The sequence below is a fragment of the Protopterus annectens genome, chromosome 1.part1 (genome assembly GCF_019279795.1).
Source record: "Protopterus annectens isolate FY-2018-M chromosome 1.part1, PAN1.0, whole genome shotgun sequence".
Classification (NCBI taxonomy): domain Eukaryota; kingdom Metazoa; phylum Chordata; order Ceratodontiformes; family Protopteridae; genus Protopterus; species Protopterus annectens.
The window spans coordinates 487,806,142-487,812,964 of NC_056726.1; the positions used below are offsets into that span (position 1 = coordinate 487,806,142).

The 6,823-nt window shown below is 38.0% G+C and overlaps 1 protein-coding gene across 1 annotated transcript in view; it reads left to right on the forward strand.

Moving 5' to 3' along the window:
* Positions 1 to 887: 887 nt before the first annotated feature.
* LOC122805975 (P2X purinoceptor 7-like) overlaps positions 888 to 6,823 on the forward strand; it is a 41,305-nt gene continuing 35,369 nt past the window's right edge. The window contains exon 1 of the mRNA XM_044076217.1: positions 888 to 2,447. The gene's annotated coding sequence lies outside the window, so the exon portion shown is untranslated. The remainder of the gene's footprint in view (positions 2,448 to 6,823) is intronic.

The window sequence follows — 6,823 nt, forward strand, 5'->3', positions numbered from 1 at the left end:
CTGTACTCACCTCCTAGTTTGTTACCTTTGACATTGCTGACAGAGGAGATAAAACCCTTCTAATTGCCCTTGGCCTTCTATGCATCTTTCAGCTGCAATGTGATTCTTATAGACTGTCTTTGTCCAGAGATTACGTAATTTTGTTTGATGAAAGACTTATTGCCATTCTGGATATTGGATATATTCATTTGTCATCCGAATTTTATACAAAATATATTGATGTTGGTGATTCGACAGTGTTGCTGTTTCTTTGCAGTGGGTCTGTTTCTTATTTTTGGTACCGACTGCAACTGCGTTAACTATCTCTGCATATACATCATTCCATCTTCATATTTAAAACTTCTGCATAGGTCGTGTTTTTCCTGAGTATGAGGGTTCATCAGATTATGCCAGTGTGTCAATTATCACAAGAAAAATTGCCTGTAACTCCACTCACACAGATTCCTGGGTTAGCTGGAGTCACACATTTCAGCATTACTTTGAAGGACACCTTTATGGTCCACCCTCATCAGTGAAAACATTACAATTACATGGTTTAAAGTAGTACCAAACATTCCTGATGTATGGGGCAAGGGCACCTATACTATGTGTGTTGACTAGCTGGCTCATGGCATTTGTACTGACAAAGCACATGAATCTGTGCACCTGCATTTATTTGGCTCATGTCAATTACTTGAATTGAACCTATATGTACGGCTTTGGGTTCAATTTATATTGTCTATATTTAATAATTCAATTTCATGATCTGCAACCAGAAGGTCACTGCAGCCACGGGGACAGTGACTTCTGCAGATCTGTTCTGATGCATATTTACAAATTATGTAATTAAACTCTCTGCTTCCTTGTGCATTCTAGCACTTGGCTGCAGACAAGGTGTCTTCAGCAAGACATGTTTGGATATGCTTTATTTACAAACTCAAAAGGTCTTGTGTTTTTCGTGTGTAATGCCATCCAAAGAACCTTATAAAGTCATTCATGGCTACTACATCCCTTTCCAATAGCAATCGTTCAGACAGTAGTTTGCACCACTGCTGGTTCCAGCCATACCTCCTATCTGGTCAGAGTAATGATGAATATCCAGCTTTGTGCCTTATATTTGTGGTCTGCTCATCATAAAATGTATGGTTTTCTGTCACATGACTGGATCATCTGAGCAATGAAGTCAACAGATAATGGCATACAATTTAGTCAGTTCACAACCAGTTCCATCCTCTTCCTCATTATTTACCTTATCACAGTAGTATGAAAGACGATTAACCTCATATTCACATTCTTGATGTTTGTGTTCATGTGTTTTACAGTTTTGTGTCTGATTCGCACATTTATGTCTGACTCTTATCCTTTGCAGCACTTACTGCACCTGCAGTCTTGTTAGGCTCCGACCTATCCACATCTCTTTTTTTTTACACCCGTTGGTTATACTTGCAGAATCTATACTGACGTGTCAACAGTCTCCCTTTATCTCTCTGTTACGGGTGAAATACGTCTTACAGAAAGTCATTTTTTACACGTTTTTCTGCAGTTCTGCATTTCTTTTCAGTCTGACCTGTCAACTGCAAATTTCATTGCATGCATCTTTGTCAATCACAGGGAAAATACACAGAACTCCAAGGTTTATTTGCAGTATGACTGCTGTTGCTCGCTGCCAATATTTCAGGGATCAGAGTCTCATGGATTCTACTAACCCTGACTAATGATTGATCAGAATTTCCATAGCAAAACCCATGCCTCACAAACTTCAGACTTTCACATTAATACAGATATCATTTACAAGTCATAGCACAATGCAATTTCCATCCTCAACGAATTTTACTGCCCTGGACATCTTTACTTTGTAGTCATTACTTCTGTGTCAATTATGTGCTCACCCATACAGCATGGCTTGCAATTATCACCAGCCTAGGGAGTTTACTGATGTAGTTAGTTGTATTAATCTTTATTACCACATAACTGAGTTCATCGCATACCTGTTGCAAATCCATCCCTAAGCCTTCTTGGAGAGGTGCTTACTAATACATTACTAAGACTGCAAACATTACAAAATTTCCAGTGAGTTGCTTATAAGGTAGTCATTACATGTGGGCAACCCTGCACTTTAAAGGGAGAGTGTCAAAGATGCAAGTCCCAGAACACTTCATTTTTTTTTTTCACCAATGCATACTTTAACTAGTATAAAACGCATCTGTGTCACTCTTTCTGCACCTTCCCCCTTAGTTTTTTACAAATTTGACTGTTTTTACTCCAGGAGCGTCCCGCTCTCAATCTGGTTACCATAGTACCACCCTCAGTGTGACATTAGCATACACACCCCCTTCCTTACCTTCAGCTCTTTAAATATCACCTTTCCCACCACTATTTTCCTTCCCTTGGGAAAAAGAACACAACCTTGCTGTGGTTCCGATCCTTTATTTAAGAGAATTATTTACACAGTCAGAATAACCTCCTCGGTAAGTACAAATTTTTATGTGCGCTGATACTTTTCAACTGTCCTGATTATTGCCAAATGTTCAAACCATTATTAATTTTTATGTAAAAATCATAAAAATCGTGCTAATGCATAACTTCGTATTCTCTTAAGTTTCCGCTATTTTTAACATTCAGACCCAGCTATCATTAATGTACTACATTTCAGACTATAGATTCCTAATAGAATAATATATTTTTTATACAGTTCCCTTCCCTTTCATCATGTGAACCTTGTTTTAAAATTGTAGTATGTAATTTTTTTTTACTAGAATGACAACTAAAACAACTAAGCCACTAATGGGCTTCCATTTTTCATTTTTATGTCTCTAACCTATTCACCAGCGTCCACCCGACAGTATAGCAGCTGCTTGTATCAAAAGTGAAACAGACCTCTCCGTGCAGGCAGGTATACACTGTCCCGACTGGGCTGTCTGGAGTGCCGATCCCGTAATGTAAGCACCCTGATGCTCCCCGGTGTACTGCACATCCCCGCGCAGTATGTCCATTATGCGATCTACACTACAGCAGCTGTTTGCTGCTTCCTAGCTATTGGGAGAGCTCACACTCAATGTCTCCATGCAGACAAATCCTGCAAAACATTACATCAACTTGCACATTTTGTAAGAGTAACATTTATAAAGTTTTCGCCATTATGCACCTTCATCCCACTTTCTTTTTGCCCTAGATCGGGATTTCTTGCTGTATTGTAAATCACCACTGTGTGCTATAGCAGCCGATTGAAGCATCGTTATTTTTTTTTTTACTATCACCACTGTCCGCCCGACAGTATAGCAGCTCCTTTGTATCTCTGTGCAGGCAGGTATACAATGTCCCGACTGGGCTGTCTGGAGTGCCGATCCCGTAATGTAAGCACCCTGATGCTCCCCTGTGTACTGCACATCCCCGCACGGTATACTGCAGCTGTTGCAACATCCTAGCAAGTTTCATAACCTTTTGCTCTTTCTAGGTTACTGTCAACGTTTCGGTATGGGTTATTTTGTATGCATTCATTTATTTCAGTCCTTTCAGGATAGTTGTTGTGTCTGTTTTAAGTTAATTGTGTTATAATTTTTTCTGCACATTCGCAGAACATCTGCTGTTTGATAAGTTCAACACTGCCTGCATTTTCCTTGATGGTATATAGCTCATCCTCCAGAATACCCATAGCTCTTGTAGTCTATAGATGTCATCTATAGCGATTTTTTAGATGTGTTGTATACTGTATTCACAGGCAATATTACTATAAGGCAACATCTAAAACTCCGCAATATGGTTGCAGTTACTGAAGCGATTGCAAAATCTTCATGCTCTTTCAGTATGTCGTAATTAAAGCAGTAAGCAAAAAGCATTATAAGACTAACACTTTGTCACAGGAAACCAGAAAATGTGTATCCTAGCCACTCTTCCTTTCTTCTGACATTAGTAGGGAAGCTATTTTTTCGCTTCCGAAAAGTGGTAGGCATAGAAAAATGGAGCGTGCGCCGACTGCGGATACTGTTAAAATACTTCTAGCTATGCACCAATATATTGTAGCATATTAAAAAAAATCTCCATCTACAATGACTGTGTCTTTGGAACAGTTTTTAAATGCCGCCATTTATTCAGGCTGTCTGCAGACACATTGCCTGTAGTTAAACTATATCAGCAAACAACATACATCACATCAAACCTGTCCATTACTGAGGCAATATATAGCAGGTTTATTTTAGGCTAAGTTACATTAGGGCAATGTTACGGTTTCACAATTTACAGCTTCAAATAAATAACCCACAAACTATTTTTAACCACATTTCTTATATTCCTGTTATAGTATCTGTCCTAAGAAACGTTGCTTCTTTTTCCATACCAGCCTTCTTATTTACATAGTTTCCTTTCTTTCTCCATATGTATCTCCTACTACTTTTCCTACCTACATTTTTCTATACATAGAGACCTCCAGTTATTACACCGAATTAGTATTTTATGTGAATGTTGTATTATGGCAGCTATTTTAACATAAATGGACAGTTTCTACTTTTTAGTGTATATTATATTTTCATATACTTTATTGTAATTGTTTATTGTAAATATAGTATCTGTAGAAATGTACATTGTGTTCATTGTTGCTTTTATTGTTTTGACTTTCACCTGAAGTAACTCCATACTTCACTTATTTGTTTATGCTATTTTACTGAAGTTCTGCCGTTGTCAGTCACTTCAATTTATCCACAAATTAAATTCTTACCTAACAATGCTTATTTTATTGTTGCAATGGCACTTCTTTATTAGTATCTAAATCCGCTGCAATTCTTTGTCTGTAAGTGATTGCTTTATATATTACCTAATTTCTTTAGAAGGTCACTGTTTTCCTTAGTTTTGTTAAATCTTGACCAGATAACAGAAAGCTTTTTTCCAGAGTTCCCTACTGTTATTACTTGAATTAGAATTTTTTCATATCTATATATTTAATAGTTTGTTTCATCATATCATTAATTTCCCTGTGGTATTCATGTTTCAGTATGTGTGTAATATTATATTGTAATTTCTTATATCTCAAAATGCCCTGCTAAGAACTATTGTCATGCCTTGATTTTTTTTTTCTACTGTTTTGACAATGTAGTTTCTGTCTCTAAAACATGACTACCTAGCATAGCTCTCAACCTTCCCTCTCCAAAATGAGCCCTGTAACAAATGGGCAAAATGTGGAACACATACTAATGGCTTACTAACAGCTTCAATTCGGAAGGTCATAGGATGCCTAAAATATGCTGGTTTTACTTATAAAAAAGATCTTTTAATGAATTAATATGAGTAATTTCTATTTACCAATGATTTCACTTTAAAAAAATTACTAACACTGAATGTGTGACAGACTCTTTCAATGTGGAAATGAAGTTTTTTAAGACCCCAAATGAGGTACGTTCCTCATAATGATGTACACCATGAGAGGTATGCTGCCTAGATACTATAAATAAGGTGGTTTGTTTCTTTCATTCACTTCATAGGTTCATAGGTAGGTACAAGCCGGAATGTGTTGACTTTTGCCGCCCATGTTGATTAGTTCCCTGAGCCTCTGTCCAGCAGAGCCATTGAATTGATCCCTGGGGTAAACTATCTGTTCCCCATCCACTCCTCAAGGTGGCTCTTGAAGAGTGTTAGCGAGGAGCTCTGCCTAATGTAGATTGGAATCTTGTTCCACATCATGGGAAGTCTCTGGGACAGGAATCTATCCCTCCAGCATGTTATACTTATTGCTGTGGTGAGGTTTAGATCCCTAGAACATGTGGCTCGAGTGTATATGGTTTTCTTCAGGTGGAGCATGTCCATCAATTCTTGGTTGGATGTGGCCTTGTATGTCAGGCAGAGATCACCTCACTAGGTGGTATGCTGGAGTTTCTTCAGTCGAGCTGCATAGGGCATCTTTTTTGAGGCCAGTGATCCTCTTGGTGAGGTACTTATGGGTCATCAGATCCCTTATTATGTTTTCTCTACTTAGGGGCCTACTTTCTGTGTGGTAGTTTGTGGGTACTTTGTTTTTTCCAAAGGGCATAACTATGCACTTTTTGTCATTTAGTTTGAGGCCATGGTTTTCAGACCAGGTACAAGTTGTCAACCCCTCTCGTGATGTAGTGGTTTATGTTCAGGCTGGTGAGCTTGTCTATAATACCTGAATGTGGAATTGTGTTGAAGGCCTTTGCAAAGTCTAGGAAGGCTGTGTGGACCACATTTTCCGTCATCTATAGCCTTGGTAACTGTCTCAAAGAAGTCCACCAGGTTTAGGAGGCATGATCTGCCCTTAACAAAGCAGAACTGGGTAGGGTCCAGAGTTTTGAGGTTAACAATGTCTCTGCTAATGAGATCCATCATGATGCCTTCCATAGCCTTGCAGACCAAGCTAGTCAGGCTTATTAGGCGATAATTCCCGGGGTCTGTTGTGGCTCCACCTTTGTGGAGTGGAATTACTTTTTCTGTAGGACACTCTATGGGCACATAGCCTGTGGAGAGGCTGAGTTTGAACAGTGTGTTTAGGTGAGGGTTACTTCATCTTTGAGCTCGATAAGGACGCAGCCTGGGACACCGTCCGGTCCCATTGATGCTGTGTTGTTGTCTTTGGTGAAGGCTGTTTTCACCTGAGTGTCTGATTTCACATATATATATATATATATATATATATATATATATATATATATATATATATATATATATATACACATACAAACATACATATGTATATATTTGTGCATGTGCGCTCCTGTCTATGTGTGTGTATGTATATGTATATGTATATATATATATATATATATATATATATATATATATATATATATATATATATATATATATATATAACTGGATACATGTCCATTTTCTGCAGAGC